The following is an 18,348-nucleotide window of genomic DNA, read 5'->3' as shown; positions in this document are numbered from 1 at the left end:
TAGCTGCCGATCAAACAATCAATTCATCATTACTTTTAAAATCAATTGACACAGATTCATATTTCATAGTCTTTTTTCTGGATCAGCTTTCGAAACCCGTGTGTCATAGGTAAGGTATATTACGTGTTCAAAAGTAACTGGCACGACAACGCTTTATAATATCTATGCTATGACAGCTATTTCCTAGTTAGCATACTTAAGCAATTAATACAACGTACTATATTTACATCGTAAGCAGATAATATTTTGTCGTGACGAAATGTATATTCCTACATGGTAGGAAAATGCAATAGAACCTCCAGACATGGACTGAATCCTCCTCCTCTTATACATTATGTAACAAATACTTGATACATTGTATTCTCATTATTGCAATTTGAGAAAATGTGCTAAATCCAAAGCATATGCATTTGCAGTGTAGTAACATGTAGGATGCTTGCAACTAGGGCACTATAAACGCCGAAATGAAAGATTGTTTTGAAAACTCTGCTACTCTCGAGATGGAAATGTGAACTGTGCTCAACTGGGCAATGCTTGTCTATAAATTAGATCATGTGGATGAGAAAGATGCAGTAGCGTCCAGTGCACTGCAATGCAGTGTGTTACTCAAAGTTTTACTTTACAAGGGATAAATTATTTTTTCAGAATGGATTGATGTAGAATAAGGATTACACTTGAATGGCATTGTGTCATCGATTCGGGGTTTTACATCGACTTTTGATTAAAGTAAGATCTTTTTTATTCTTGGTGAATCACCGGTTGAATATTTTATGATATCATCAAAGGCATGACATTGAATTGTTTTATCAGATTAATAGTCTCTTGCAATATCTGTATAAGCTTTTTCTTATAGGACGTTCTATGACTTCCTACAGTCTCTCATGTTAAAAAAAACTATTTGGTATACGCCCTGTGTAAATTAATTAAAAGACTTTGTCATGAAATTCATCATCAAACAAGTGCTCGAAGAGTGATTTAGTACAGTAAAATGATCCTGATAATTCAGATATAAATTCCAATAAACCTTGATTATATTATCAAAGAGTGAATAATTAGACCGTTGAATTTCAAAGAGATCGAATCACGTTTTTATCCACGCTATGTTTCCATGTTTTACTAATTGTGCAATTTTCTATAGTGACTATTTACATAATGCATACAATTTTATTTCATAAGAATAAACTGTTACAATTAAATGGTTTATAGAAAAATTCTGATGAATAATCGCTAAATATTTCTGCTTAATAGTTGGGCAACTATATAATCTTCTATCAACTATTTTGTGTACTTTATTCATTACTAAAACAAATGCTCATCTTTTTCGCGTTTTTGCACTTTGTTTGAATACCGAACCCGACCGTTTAACGTTAATTGGTATCAGATCCAATGTACCACGGTTGGCTACAGGCGCTGTAATAAGTTTTGGCATGACCATGCTTGTTTCTATATACACATAGGGTACACTCCGCCGCTCTGCTGCCTTAATGACAACATGGCAATGTGTAATTTATTTACTATTACACGGATAAGTGGATCCAGGTGGGACTGAGAATTCTCGCACCTAATAACAATAAAACAGAATATGTTTTGCTCTCTCACACACACCGCAGACAAATAAAAAGGGGCATGTCTACACGTCGTTAGTTACTTAGCAATGTCCAGCGACAAATGATCACTCTAATGAATGTATTTCTGCCAGAACGTACTCGTGATGAAAAAGTGTCAAGGTCCCCCCCCCCCCCCCCCAAAAGCGGACTCTGTATACATATCACATCACATGATATATTATATACTTACATTTAAAGGTAGAAAAAGTATATGGACACAGTAATTTCTTCCATTTTCAAATATTGTTAACGTCTTTAAATTCGTATCTTAGTATTTCACGGTACCTTGTCCAAATCTATTTCCTCGCAGTTTAAATTGAATGGTTTTAATGCCCATTAGATACATAAATGTTATAGTTAGGTTCTATTTAGTGTAGTTTAGATTTTACAGTTTGGGTCTATAGTGGAAATACTGAAATCAAAACTTTAGTGAAAATAAAGTACTTGTTATTTACAGTACAACAATCAGAAGAAAATCAAGCATTAATTCAGTTCAATATTCGGCGCTTGTGAGTGTCTTGGCCAATACATGTAAGTTTATGGTTGATTGCCGAAACGTACATTATCTACAAATGGAGAGCTAATGCTTTATGGAGACGTATAGTTCGTGAAAAAAATACTATAAACTAGGATTTGACGTTGTTAAATTATTATCAGGACTCAGGACACAATGCGTGACCGTTATTAAACATTTTGTGATATATTAATTTGTGAATGAAGTAGTAATATTAACGGTTTAGAGGAACTAATCTCAGGTAACTGCGGTTAACTCCCATGTTTAATGAAACAATCGCAAAACGACACTCACAGGTATCAGCTTCAAGTTCGTGTGTAGTAATATTGTGAACATTGTTTTTTAATCATTCATGTGGTCGGAGAGATGGATGGTATGTCATTTTTCCGTTTTGTAACACTAAGGTGCACTATATGGTAGTGCTTCTGACATCCCGAATGGCGACAACAAAGCGCGTGACATACTGAATTGTTACATCTGTCAATTAAACATTATCATGAGTTATTCAATCGCAAAACTACTTGTATGTAGAAGCGACCTTGTTAATATACTAGTATCTTACTCCATTTGCCTTTAAAATCTATTTCATTGAAAATCATACAGCAAAAACATATTTTTATTCCTTCAATGAATTAGCCAATTTCGAATTCAGTTTACTAAATTTCTAATTACTCGCCATTTAACTCTTAGAATATTAGGGTCACCAGGTTTGACACATGGAGGTAGTTGAAAACGAGCGTTACTTTACAGTTGATTTTTTTTTTATCCCAGACTTTTAATTCTGACGGATATTGAACAAGTTATGAAACAAATACACTTGTGATATAACCATTCCATTGGTTGGGAAAGAAAATTATCTACATGTCGTGTTGGTGGAAGTTCGATTTTAAAATCTTTTTGAATTAATTTTATGAATATAGTCAAGAACCATATTGATTTCTCTCTTAGTGTTGAGCCATGAATTTCAGATCTAATCTAGAAAGCCAGCGAGACTCCTACGCATTGTACAATACGTGTAGCGCCCTGAAAATGAAAGATCTGGAAGGCAAGGTGTCATATAAGCCAACAAGTGTCGGAGATGGTAGCTACATGTAAATTGAATTGTTTTCTCCAGTTCTCTGTTTTGTTGCGAAACTTTTCTTCTCCATTAAACTTAACCTTTTGGAGAAAACTTTCTACATGATTAGCATCACATTGGTGTTCTTACTATGTAGAGAGAGGGAGAGAGAGAGAGAGAGAGAGAGAGAGAGAGAGAGATGCATGTAGATAGAGAAAAATCTACCTACGTCACATGATTTGACGATTTTTTTTTATTTCCGGGTTTGCTAAGAATCAGACGACTTCGTTCATTTAAACCATTTATTGGTTTTGATACCGTAATTAAGAGCCAGCGTTATTGGCGTGTGGCAGAGGGATGCACTGCAGATTTCGGGAAGAGGAGAAACAGGCACATACATGTAGCAACGTTTTTCAAGGATAGGGGAGGGGCATTCGGATGTTTAAGATTCTTGACAAGTAAATTGTTCTTTTGGTCGATATCCTAATACGCGCGTGTGTGTGTGGGGGTGGTGGTAATTAATTAATTGCACACTACTCATTATACATGTACCTCAAAACATATTACTTTCATTCATAACCTTGATTGCTGGGGGGGGGGGGGATTAGCATTCCATATATATTGCGTCAAAGATTTTTTTCCCAAACTTCGATTTCTTAGATTAGGGGGGGGGGGGGTACATGGATACAATTCATAACTTCGACCTTACCATTCACTTCTACACTTCTACGAGAATCACCAAATATATCTTTCATTTGCATATAGAAATAACAGAAAATGGTGGTGGTGAGGGGGAGCCCCTCTCCCTGATTCTACGTGCCTTGGAAGCATATCCATGTAATGTTCATTCTTTTCCTTTTGATGATTTCTAATAATTCAATCATTTTTATTCATGTTTAGAAAGGATCTCCATATTTATATCAACGACAAGCTTACATAGCCTTTGTAAGTTACTTTCACGGTAGAATGAATATGAAACACCCCTCTCTTGCAAAAATTTCCTCGGTTCGGTACTTGTATAGAGTCCAAGTCCCTGATAGGCGGAACATTCAATTATGTTAACGACGATAGACCGGAAACGACGGTGCCTAAACGCGATGGTGATTACAGCCAAGAATAAACACGGACATACAGAACTTAAAAACTCCCCTATTGTATTGTTAAATTTTCGGGACGACCTGTCCCTTCTTCAAGACAAACGGAAAAGTTTTATATAACTGAAATACGGTATGTACAATAAAGGCTAGCAAAACAGTGGCGCTTTTATACATATCTTACTCATGAAAAACTAATTTGTTTAATTCTTTCTAACTAATCTGTTTGTCCTTAGGAAGGGACAGAATCTCCCAAAAATGCTAGTGTTGTTGGTCATTTCAGTACTTTTTTTTTTTTTAAATATCTGTCCTTGCATCGGCTTTATGGATTTGACATTTTTAATTTAAGTACCTGTATCTGGTCTTGTTGGAACTCAATGCTTCTCTCTCTCTCTCTCTCTCTCTCTCTCTCTCTCTATATTCAAAGCTTGTGTACATAATTAGGAACTGTTCTGCATATGCGCAGCACAAGAAATCATTCGTATTCTAGCAATGACCCAGTGAGGACGTTCACGTGATATAAAGGTATTGTTTTCAGATACACCATCACAACAGGAGGAATGTTTGACTGTACCAAACTCGGTAAAAATCAATGAGACCTCGGGTTCTCCCGAGCAACCCCTCCCATGGGTATAATTAATGCGTTTTATTGAAATCGATGCATTGTTATTTGTGATTCGCCGACGGTTTTAAGTGTACTTCGTAGACAATACCAGTTAGCGCGTATACTCAACCGATGATACACTGTTGTAGACGTGGACAAAAATTGGGGGAATTTGATTTATAAATACTTAAATATGATCAGAGCTTAACAGCATTCTTTAAGTAAAAACCCCATTTCTGTCATCTCTTTCAATAATTATATAATTCCTAAAACTTGGTGTTTCCATAATGTATTCTAATTGGCAAGCTCCTATATGCATTGCAAATTCTATTGTATTTCTCCATCCATAATGCATGCCTTTTTACCCGATCAACACTTATTAAGGAACCATTGTCTTAGTATTGCACGATATGTCCAATCGAGTTATAGAAATAAGATACAATATGGCGGTCTGGGGAAAAGATCACGTGATCTGAACCTCGCTCATGTCACCCAAGAGAATTGAATAATTATTAAAACCTATTGATTTTCGTATTTAGGAGTCGCAGATAAGTATATTTGTATCGGCACACCACAAAAATGCGCAAATTAATCTCGGTCCAGTTTGATTTCGATGAATTAGAATTGTAGAAACGACGGTAAATGATGAAACATACAAATGTTGTAAAACTTAATTTTTGTTGGGTGTTTTGTTTTTATCGATGAACATCCATTACTGATTACTAAAAATTAACAATCAAGATTAAAATTTTGGTACTTAAATTTTTCCCTTTTCTTGCTTATATTTAAAGAATAAAATGTTAAGGAAAGTATTGCATTGTGAAGTAAATGTATTCCGTAATTTTAGCAGAAAGGATATGCTCCTTATTAGCAATCGATACTCTGAAGACTTCTGCCAACCTCTTTGGAATAGTTTGTAACGATAACGATATAATGAATGGGAATGTTGCATGCACTGGCCAGAAGCGAGAGAGAGAGTTCGGGCAACAAGAGCACGTGTTCGCCTGTTGAGACAGTATATTGTGTGCAAAGTCTACTTGGGTCGGTCCTGTAGTTCTCGATATGTTCCGAATCACTGTCGATAATGGTGGCCTAAGTCAGAATTATCAGACTTGTAGCATTTTATCACGAGATATTGGAACACATCCTTCTGAATTATTCACAACTGCCAATAACGAATGGACTTTGATTTTCCTCACCATTTCTCCATGAAGATAGGGAAATATCTTTGTTCACCAAGTTATTCATATTTTCCTGGAAAGTTTCTTATAAGGTGAAAATCTATTGCTACATTCATTCTTATTTGTCGACCGAAAATTACATGTACATACTCGCGTCACGAAACAGGTCTATATCACATGTATATGTAAGTGGATAGCAGATTCTTACACACGTACATGCTTAGAAAATGGTTAAATGAGTACAATGATAGTTTGCTCTTAAGTGAATTACATGTACTTCATATAAAACAAAGTAATTAAAACATTTTACTGTAATCATTGATTATCGTTATTTATCCGCAGAAGAATAAATTATTTGGATCATGTAGCGGGCAAATTGCCCTCTTTGTTTCATTACCGCTAGACAACTCTTAAGAAATTCTCCAATGAGAGGTACATGTATACCTCTCTCTGGACTTTGTCGTTTAAGTTTTCCCAACGGGACACACTGTGGAATATATTGACGTAAAGTAAGAGGGTTTTTCTTTTATTTCCGGACACATTGCAATAATCAAGGACCATTTCTGTAATATATTTCTCGGCTTCTTCGGTCCCTTGTATTACCCTTGATTAGTTCTGGTTTTGTGTTGTTTATGTCATAGTATCTGCAGTGATGTTTTAGTTCTGAAACACTACTGATATACATCTTGGTGAAGAATGAAGTTCGCTATCAGTATAATTGGACCCTAATTTTAGTGAATATATCTTTGTATAATTTTTTCGGTAAATAAAGTATGCGGAAGTACTTATGATTTTAGCAACGAATCATGAATTTACTATGTACATTGTGGCATTTCACACATGTGAAGTCGCCGCCATTTTCTTTCAACAAGACAAGAATCACTATATTTTCAAAAAGCTTTTCATATGCACGTTGTAGACATGGTGCTGTTCATCTTATCTACATGTATCTGCCTGTCAGTATTCTGTGGGTGAGATAAAAAAAAAAAAAAAGTACTATCAGACTTTGTACACATATTCCCATTTTTTATCAAGGTTGTAGATCAAAGGTTAAGCTTACATGGTGATTTTGTGAGCATGCAACAGAGACTATCAGTTTTTATATACATGTTCACAATTAGAAGTTGATAAAGTCAAAATCGAACTTACATGGGAATTGTTTTGGCACAAAGCAAGATAGAAACTACTAAAATGGCTAGGATAACCATCGGTCACGAGTTGCAGTATGGTATGGTGCGCTGTTTCTATGTGTATGTCTGTTGTTTATCTATTCCTCCATCAGTACCTTGTGGAAAGGATTAATGGAGTTCTAGTAAGGCTAGGTGTACATATATATTTCCCTAAAAAAATTCTCTTCATAACATCAAGTAGTTGTGCTTAGGATTGTCAGTGATGTGTGCATGTATACTGACATGCGATCCCTGGTATACATGTATACAACACACATCATTTGGATACATACTTCCACCCTACCCGGGTTTGAACTTACGATCTGCGGAACCAAATCTCTTATCAGCATGTAACCAGCGCGCTAGACCGTTCGACCATATAGGCAAACTTGCTTTTGATGACGATGGAATTCACGCCACATTGTCACATATTCATTGGAAATGGGACACAGTTATTTAACGTAAATTGAAGAGGATCATACACGATACGCATTGCATTTGAAATATTTTTTTATATAAAGCACCGAAATAGCAATGAACTCTTAAATAAATATAACTGCTCTATAAGTGAAGAAATATTTAATAGAAAAAAGCACAGAAAAAAGCACTTTATTTTCTCTGGATACACATTTCCGTCCTTACCCAGGCTTGAAATTACGACCTACGGAACCAAATGCGACCAACACGCTAGACCGCTCAACCATTTGGGCAAGTAAAAAACCCGATGCTTTTTTAATATATATAGATGTATAAAAGAATGGCATATTTGGATGTTAATCCTTTCCTTCATTATCTGCTGAATATACTGGGCAGACTTAATTTGCAGTGCGAGTGTGGCTGTTATGGGTTTTAAAAATAGTGGACTGAAGAATATGAATACAAATTAATTTGTAGTTCGGAATGATTTAAAATCGACTGGTTTCGTAATAATGAATCACACCCTGTAGTATATTATTGATAACCTAACTCCTGCACTACAATGGTAGTTCCTGTACTATAATTCACGAATTAATATTATATAATCTTACAGCTATGCGATATCACTTATGTAATAATCAATGAAGAGGTTCCATCCATAAACTGATGTTCTTACTCTATCTATAAGCAAAATGTATGGTCCACTGTAGAGAGGTCTTGCGTTTCTAATTGGGCGGTGTCGTTACATATTCTCGTGAGATTTGACGAGATGTCAAGAGTTCCCACACACCACGATAGCGTGACGCTACACAAGACTCCCGGCTATTTGAAGCAGCCTCAGATTGAATTAAAACCTAACTCTAAACAAGACAGATGACAGTTGCGTTCTTTTTAATGGTGGTTGTCTTCTTATCCACATTTTAAAGAAAAGATACATCTACATAACGTATAGGTCAATCATTGTTTCATAGGAAAACATGTCATCATTGATAAGTTGACAAATTTTTACAGTAAAGCATTCGTACTCTGTTACATATATTTCTTATCATTAACAACAGTCAGACCATGGGGTGTCTTTTTTGTTTTTTGAAATACTTCTTCTTGAAAGACTTCTGTTGGTTGCACATAAAGAGAACTTGATTAATTGTGAGGTCTGCTGTACTAGTACTTCCATAATGAAATTGACTGAGGTTAATGTATCTTTTTTTTCATTTTATATTTTTTAATATACTGTGTTATATGATTTGTTTAGTGAATCAAACAAACAAAATACCATTGTAATGAACTAAGTGATTATTCACATGAATGTTTCCATCTTTACAGATTCCGAAGATGACATAGTAACTGACTGTTAGAAACCATGCCCTTTTTACACGATTACAACAAACAATTCAGGTGTGTATGAATTTACCAATAAACCATGTTGTAAGATTTGTATCTAATGTAATAACAACAATTTCGTAATACGGAGAAAAGCTCGGACGGGCCTTCCGTTCGTCCTTGAAGCAAGGCTCTAAAGGTAACACGTACATGTATGTAAGAGATGAATTGAGGTAATCTCTATATACATTTCCTGAAAATTATGTGATCCATATGGGCGCCGCAATTTTGTTTTGTTCATTAGTTGCTTCTACAATTATTCGTGTTTTAATTTTGAATGCCAAAAATACAAGACTGACGTGTAATTTGTAATTCAAACATTCAGTTTGTTAAAAATTAATGGTATCATTATTATTGTTACAGTCTTTCGGCAATCATCAAATAGAAAAACAGTAACAGCGAGCGAAGCTCACGTTGCAACGAACTCGCTTTAATGATTACACATTTGAGTCATGTAGTTTGCAATTCATCAGCAATCGGATCACGAGCTCGTCCTTTTTCTGTAACTGGTAAGAAGACTCGGACGTGGATCGGCGCAAGAATTGCATCAAATCGATGCATTTCTTCGCCGGAAGCGCGCCCATGGATAAGGTTAAAATGTCAGAACCGAATCCCTGTACATGTATAATGTATTATTTAGATTTTCACCACAAATTCAGTTTTGGCATCATTAGCGTCTTATTCATTATATTTCATAAATATATAAGTGGAAATTGGTAGTGGTAGAATACCTTAAATATTAAAGATATGATCTTAGATGCATTTGAAAGCTCGCATTTCATATCGTAACATACGATTTTGACGTCATAGTTACATTTGTATACACATAGCAACTCGATCTACATACGAAGTTCATTTGCAATCGGAACTCCTCGAATGTCTCGCGCAATGGACATAGATTTCATTACATCCGAGATCTCAATCGGATCACACGCTCGTCTTTTTCCGTAATGTCGAACGCGCGAGACATTCGAGGAGTTCCGATTGGGTTCATTTGCGGTTACGGAAATAGTCGAGTAATTACAATTGCTTCCTCAGCTGAAAAATGACGAGTATTACCCGTAATGCTTCTGGTAAAATGTTGCCGCCATTGCGGTATACTTCATGGACAACCCGTAATCGTAACTACTCGGCTATTTCCGTAACCGCAAATGAACCTCGTATGTGGATCGACGCTACAGTATGTTGCCATGTGTACACAAATGTAACTATGACATCCCAATCGTACGTTACAAAATGAAACGAGAGCTTTCAGATGCATCTAAGATATCATACATATCTAAGGTATTCTACCACTATCATTTTCCACTTACAGTGAATAAGACAGCTGAAAATATAAATAACACATTATACAGGGATTCGGTTCTGGCCTTTTAACTTCATCCACGGGCGCGCCTCCGGCGAAGAAATGCATCGATTTGATGCATGCTTGCGCCGATCCACGTCCGAGTCTTCTTACCGGTTACGGAAAAGGACGAGTGCGTGATCCGATTGGGACAACCCCGTAGATAAAACAAATAAATAGTTTGGAAAGTACCATAAACGTTTTTAAATTCTAGAGAAGCTTTCTCATACCTTCGTACGTTTAGTTGCTGTTAGTAATTGCGTTGCAAGAAGTAAGGTTCTTCGCTCGACTCAATGGTCACACCGTAAAACATATTACGACTAAATAGAAGAACGAGTTCATGAGTTTCTTTAAATAAAATTTTACAATAGATTTAAGCTTACTTTTTTTTTTTCTTTTTTTTTTTACCTCTTTGGATTTGTTAGTTAATTTTGTTTAATTTTAACTGTCTTTAAAATACGGAACTTTCGGTATGTGCCGGAACGACCGATTATATTTGACGTTTATACACCACGGTCACGTGATAATAACCAATTGTAGGACAAAGTTGACATCGATACAAATGATGATTTGCTAGCAGGCGGTCCGTAAAGAGCTATGCGCAGTCCCATCATGACGACCCATTTTGGTGCTAAGCACCTGGGTGTAAATTAGATAGAAGGGAAAAGGTGTATCATTGGATGCATTAGATAGAAGGGAAAAGGTGTATCATTGGATGCAAGGCGTGAAGTTTTACCGATATTCTCAAGACATTCCCTAGATTTATTTCCCTCACCAACTCGCATATTTTAATCAAATGCATTTTCCTATAATAATGGTTGTAATGATTCCTTTCTTTCAAAGACAGCATTTAAATGCAGGAATTTGATAGCAATTGAAGAATGGCATGCTTGTTTACCTGGTTGTTATCGTAATCCGGAAGTGACATGCCCTACAAATGACGTTCAACGCGCGATAAAATTCCTCGAAAGTCCCGTATTTCGAGTGGGATCTATTGTTGTTGTTTATAATTGTTCAATTTGAAATAGAAGGAAAAGATCAAGGCTAAATGTGACGTCACAATGAACGGTGGTATATTTCCTGCGTTAAATGGATAGGCGGATCGTATAGTTATCCTCATGTATCCTCCTTTAATAGTTATATGTTACCGGGCGATTAGCGCAAGGGGAATTCCATAAATAATATATATTTTTGAATAAATTATAATTTACCATACTTAACGGAATTATGATTATCACTTGGGACACGCCAATGACCATTTCATGCTTCGCTCGATCTAACGGTCACACCTTATATACATACATACATACATACATACACACATATGAGGTCTTTCTCTTAGGTGTGAAATTCACCCAACTTCCCCAGCTTTTTTGGAGCGATTAGTTGATTGATTGAATATTGTTTAACGTCCTTCTCGAGAATATTTCACTCATATGGAGACGTCACCATTGCCGCTGAAGGGCTGCGAAATTTAGACCTATGCTCAACGCTTATGGCCTTTGAACAGGGAGAGATCTTTATCGTACCATGTCTGCTGTGGCACGGGACCTTGGTTTTTGGGTTGCTCCTTACGACAAGCAAGGGGTACTGAGGACCTATTCTAACCTGGATCCCCACGGGAATTTCTGGAGTGAAAAACAACAATAAATGTTCCAAGCACCTGCGTACTGATGCAGATGACAATGTTGTGTTACATAACAAAAGATCTATGAAATGAGTACATGTACTTTTAATATATTTAAGTGAATGTTATCCAAACTGAAGCATTCCAATCTTTTACTAACTCACATTTCCCCATTACTTATGCAATGTTGCAGCTGTAACACATTCTAATACCTAGCGCACCTTGGACAGGACAAAGGCCCGTCCAAGAAACCGAGCGCACCTCGGACAGGACAAAGGCCCGTCCAAGAAACAGGGCACCTCGGACAGGACAAAGGCCCGTCCAAGAAACAGGGTACCTCGGACAGGACAAAGGCCCGTCCAAGAAACCGAGCGCACCTCGGACAGGACAAAGGCCCGTCCAAGAAACCGAGCGCACTTCGGACAGGGCAAAGGCCCGTCCAAGAAAATGAGCGCACCTCGGACAGGACAAAGGCCTGTCAAAGAAACCGAGCGCACCTCAGACAAGACAAAGGCCCGTCAAAGAAACAGGGCTTTAAACATAATATGTGAAAGGGAATTAAAAACAAAAAACAAAATCGGCAAAAGAAAAGAGATAATCTCTACATACAGTCACTGAAAATTCTGTGAGGCAAATGGATATACTCGGCTGTCTCCGTTTTAATTCGTACGATGCCATACAAGGAGGTCTGAGTAATTGATTCATTAGTTGCTTAAACAGTTATACGAGTTTTTAATTTGATTGCCAAAAATACAAGACTCGGACGTGCAATATATAATTGAAGCACTTAATTTGTTCATGAATTGTATAATTATTATCGAGCAAAGCTCGAGCGGACAATGCTCTAAAGATAACACGTACAAGGAAAGAAATCAAAATCATCAAAAGAAAGGAGATCATCTCTACATACGTTAACTGAAATTTTCGTGATCCATATGGACAATCGAAAGTACTCGGCATGTGGGTGAGAAACTCTCGAGTGGGACGTTAAACAATACACAATCAATCAATCAGACAAGTGTTCTTATACCTTCATTCGTATTTGTTGTTGACATGACGCCACAATGTACTGCTCACGTCGACTGTGTTATTTATATTTCCTGCGTTAAACGAATAAGCGAAACAAATGCCTATAGTAAATGCGGATGTTACTGAGCGCTTAACGCCAGAGGAATTTTATGAATACATTTAGATCACCAGTCTGCTAATGAACGATGACATCCAAACAAAGAGTCTCAACGTGTACCATCACATGCTTTAGCATCCTCTCAAGCCTTAAGTAGTGGACCCTTTTCCTGTAACATCACATGCTTTAGCATCCCCTCAAGCCTTAAGTAGTGGACCCTTTTCCAGTTTCACATGAAAGCCAACTCAAAAACTATTTAATGTGGCATGGACACGATTTAAGCTGAAAATTTTCAAATTCTATTTTCCATTTTCATTGCTTATAATACTTAACTGAAGTATTCCTAATCGTCAACCAAATTTTGAATATCAGTCGTTGAGTTACAAGTGAGATACAGCACTCAAAATTCTTTGTTACTTAAACAAGGCTCGTGCTATGTTTTTGTTTACATATAGATTGCTCAATAGAAAATATCATGTTTAAAACAAACTTAGATGTGTCAAACACTAGAAAATAACTTTAACCCAAAGTGCTCTGGAAAAACGTCGCCGTCACTGCGGAACTATCATGTTTTACTAACCTAAAATTCGTTTTAAGGATAACTCCCACAAACAATACAAAATAGAGAGTTGGGCAAACACGGACCCCTGGATATACCAGAGGTGGGATAATTTACCGATTAAATGGGGCGGTCCTTCGGATGAGACCGCAAAAACCGAGGCCCGTGTCACAGATGATGTGGCACGATAAAGATCTCTCCCTACTCAAAGCCGTAAGTGCCGAGCATAGGCCTACATTTTGCAGCCCTTCACCGACAATGGTGACGTCTCCATATAAAATTCTCGAGAGGGACGTTAAACAATATTCCATCAATCTCCTGCTTTGAAAAATATAATCTGAAAGTTTCCTGACATAGTGCAAATTCAGGTTCGTTCAAATCATGGGCCCCGGGGGTAGGTTGGGGTCACAATAGGGAATGAAAGTTTTACATGGGAATAGATAAGGAAAATCTTTTAAAATATTCTCAAGAACCACTGAGCCAGAAAGAATAGCTGATATTGACATGAAAGCTTCCTGACATAGTACAGATTCGAATTTGTTCAAATCATGGCCCCAGGGGTAGGATGGGGCCACAATAGGGGATCAAAATTTTACATACTTATATATAATCTTCTTATCAAGAACCTTTGGGCCAAAGAAGTTTACATTTACATGAAAGCTTCTTGACATAGTGCAGATTCAAGTTTGTAAAAATCATGGTCCCCGGGGGTAGGTTGGGACCAATATAGGGACCAAAGTTTTACATGCAAATATATATGGAAAATCTATAGATATGGACCAAGGTGACTCGGGTAAGCGATGTGGCCCATGGGCCTCTTGTTTAATATTTACTGTGCCGATTTCTGACTGACTGGAATTTGATTGATTGAATATTGTTTAACGTCACTCTCGAGAATTTTTCACTCATATGGAGACGTCAACATTTCCGGTGAAGGGCTACCAAATTAAGGCCTATGCTCAGTACTTGCAGCCTTTGAGCAGTTTGAGATCTTTATCGTGCCACATCTGCTGCGACACGGGGCCTCGGTTTTTGTTGTCTCATCCAAAGGACCGCCCCATTTAATCGCCTCTTACGACAGCCAAGGACCTATTCTAATCCGGATCTCCTCGAGATTGGATTGATTGGGTATGAGATCATTACTATTTAACATATCGGGAATTTGACTGAACAAGTGAACTGTCATTGCATGTATCTTTACATGTAGCTGTAGTTAATAAGTACAGAGTATCATATATTTATATTCATACAAGTATTCTTATACCTTCGTGTGTTTTGTTGCTGTTGATAATATTGCTTTGTACGAAAGAAAAAATGGCGAAGCTATATGTAACGTCAATACACTATTTACATCAACTGCGTTTTATTTTCCGCGTTAAATGAATTGGCGGATCAAATGACTAAAGCCGTGTTGTAAGATGTTTGAAGGTCTCAACGGTCACACCATAAGACATCTTACTAATTTAACGGCAAAACATCCGTTTTACATGTTCCGCTAACGCGTTGCCGATAAAACTCCGTTTGCGAAAGTTGATTCAGCATTAACGGTCGAAAATAACAAATGACAAGGAATTAAGAAAACATTTTAATTAATGCAGGTTGATTTTAATTTTTGTGATGCCCTTCGTTTAACGTGTAAGGATCGCAAAATTATGTGTGGCCTTTGGGAAAAGTCCAATATGCTGATTTTTTAAATGCATGAGTTTTAGATATGCTGTAAAAACGCACTGCCGACGTTTCCCATTTTGCAGCGTGATGAATCCAATATAGATTTTTAAATTATGAAATTCAAAATCCCTTTACTGAACAAATCAATCAGAGCACAGGGTATGGTCGTATAACACGTGAGGGAAAAAACTGAAACTATATTATGGACTTATTATAAGCATACTATGTTTAGTTCTTCGGATTCGTGTGGTTAAGGTTGGAGATTAAATACATTTCAAGTAAAACCATGCGGTGTGTGATTTCGTTGAAGCCGATATAAATGCATCTGCAATGGAAACCATGCTCACGAACCATAACAAAAATCTAATAAGAGGGTAGAATGGTTCGTATTGGACAATGAGACTCGTATATAATCAATATAAACCATGTTTAGCTTGTGAGTATTCAATTGTGTCTATCGCTAACTGTTTTACCGAATATCGACAGTGACGCTCTCTATCACTCACACCAGTTTTGCCTTATCGGGAGCAGCATGGCCGAGTAAAAATAAGACTTTGTGTCATAGTAACGAAGCATCTGTATTATGCGTTGATTCTATCGAACGTTTCTGCACATCATATAATAAATGCTGGTTAAAGTCGATAGAACTGGAATTTCAGACTTGTTGGATCTGAACGGTACATAGACGCCCACTTTATGAAGACCAAAACTTAGAGCTTAAGGTTTCTAATGTAGATATAAGATGCAGAAAATTATATCAAATCAACTTGAAACGGGAAATTCAATTCTGTAAAATCATCTTATGATCACAAATGTTTATTTTGCACATCATTAACAATGTGTCGATTAGAATATGGAACTTGTCTGCTGTTTTCATAGATCCAAGCACAAATCGAGTACAAAGTAATAAAAACTGTAATTTGTTACATACATGTGATTTAATTTTTATTTGTATGCAGCAGCATCCAAGTTGTAGCTTATAATTCCATGTTATTTAATTGTTTTCGAGCCCAAGGACGACTGAAACTAATTACAGACCGCGCGTTCTGTTCTAATACGGGTTTCCAAACTGTACATGCGTTTCTGCTGAATTAATGTTTTCATTTCTCTGAGGGATTAATGTGAATGTTTTTTTTAAAAAGAAAAAACATATCCAAAATTGATGTAATACGTACTTAATTTGGGATTGAAGTTATTGGGCTTCGGGTTGTATAATCTCTAGAATAAATGAAGCATATCAACATATAGAAAATGTAATAAACATTAGAACTGTCAATTTGTACTGCGATTGTGTCGGGTTCATTTTTTCTTTCATTTTATTACTTTATATCTATTTTTTCATTCATGAAATACAAAAAGTGTATGCAGTGTTTTGTGGATGCAAGACTATTTTGCTGATTCTGACAACTAGTCCCATATTGAAGTGGTCTTGAGGTAAGGGGAGTTGCGTCTCACAAGTGAAAACTCCGAACATTTATAGGCCTTTTTAAGTAGTTATCCTTCTGCGAATGACTCCACATTTAAATCTTTGTCCTGAAGGGATGTACAAAATGCATACCATCAGTGTAGTCTGATAAAAAAAAAATGAATAGAATGACGTCTTTCATCTTCTGCGGCTTGATATATTTGACGCTTGCGTTAAGTTGTTTTCTTATTTTTTATTGTGACTCGATTTTAAATAAGAAAATGTAATCATCAATAATATGTGCCCCCTGTCTTAAGGTGGGCCACTCGTCCAATAAGATCGAAGTACAAAAGCCAACGAAATCCAATTCTTTTCCGTAGACTGCTATCTATACGGAGGCGCGGCTTAGACTGTCAAAATCAGTGAAAGAGAACGAAACGAAGTCTCTTTTATATTGTTTTGCTTTACCGTTTGCATATTGTTGTGTTTAATAATTGATTTTATCTTCCACAAAAATTATCAATCCCTTTGTTAGAATGCTAAGCATGGCAAAACTTCAATGAAATATAATATTTTGGGTTGTTTTAATTCGGCGGACTTGTCGCTCTGCTTTATCTATGAATTAACTGCTGTCTAAATGGTCCTTAATTTTAAAAAAAACGGGTGACGTCACATTTCCACGCTTGACTTCGCGTCCAGAGTATGATTAAATTGCTGTAAATTTAAAAGGAAACAGAAATCTTAATTTCTACTTACGTCCACTTTATTGCTGACCTCAGATTTAGCGTTGATGCAGAGTGCGATATTATTAGATGAATGCGAAATCAACAAGTAATGGAATCGTTTGTGCATAGGTGAATTCGGATTAAAGCAAACTACATATTTCATGTGCATCTATTTTTGGCAAGGACGATTTGACTTTCCGTGTGTAATTTACATATTAAGTTATAAAAGTGCGTCCAACTTAAGAAATGGTAAGTTCTAAATTTTATTAAAGTATTAGATAATTAGTTGTTTTTTTTAATTTTGGATAGCAATTAACGATTGAAAATATAGTAGCTATAGGTCCATGATGATTCTCTGGCGAGGGCTAAATATTTTAATCGGTGCATTGTTAAGATTCATATCTTATATCATTAAATGCAACTACAAAGCTTAAATTACAATTTACAACGCTATCTTGGGGAATCATCAACTGGTTTGATCTTACGTTTACAGAAGGGAATTATCCACACTAAGCTAAATACAAAATCTACTTCAGGACACTCCACATTCACATCGATGATTTATTACTAATTAAGACCAAATTAATAAAATTATACTCCGACGTGCACGTTGCTACAATTACTAACGCAATATTTATCTCTCACCAATCATAAAAATTCATATCTTCGACCTATGTTTTTAATGTAATGTGAAAATCTGCAACCCTTTGTGGAATAACTTTTCTGTGAATAAGAACCACCTCTTGCAAGTTTTACGGGAGCATTTTTGGTTTGTTTGTTATTCATCAATTCTGTTAGTGAAAAAAAAACTTTTGATAAATGAGACAGTTGTGGTTCGTATTTAACGTTTATTAATAACTGCCCGCTATT

The 18,348-nt window shown here is 36.3% G+C and overlaps 1 protein-coding gene across 1 annotated transcript in view; it reads left to right on the top strand.

Moving 5' to 3' along the window:
• The first annotated feature begins 404 nt into the window (after positions 1-404).
• The window catches only part of LOC125650872 (sodium channel protein type 4 subunit alpha B-like), an 81,989-nt gene continuing 64,045 nt past the window's right edge, over positions 405-18,348 (top strand). The window contains exons 1-2 of the mRNA XM_048879427.2: positions 405-726; positions 8,967-9,038. The gene's annotated coding sequence lies outside the window, so the exon portion shown is untranslated. The remainder of the gene's footprint in view (positions 727-8,966; positions 9,039-18,348) is intronic.

The sequence above is a fragment of the Ostrea edulis genome, chromosome 5, assembly GCF_947568905.1.
Source record: "Ostrea edulis chromosome 5, xbOstEdul1.1, whole genome shotgun sequence".
Taxonomy (NCBI): domain Eukaryota; kingdom Metazoa; phylum Mollusca; class Bivalvia; order Ostreida; family Ostreidae; genus Ostrea; species Ostrea edulis.
The sequence above is the reverse complement of the archived record's forward strand: the minus strand, read 5'-3'. Positions and strand labels throughout refer to the sequence as shown.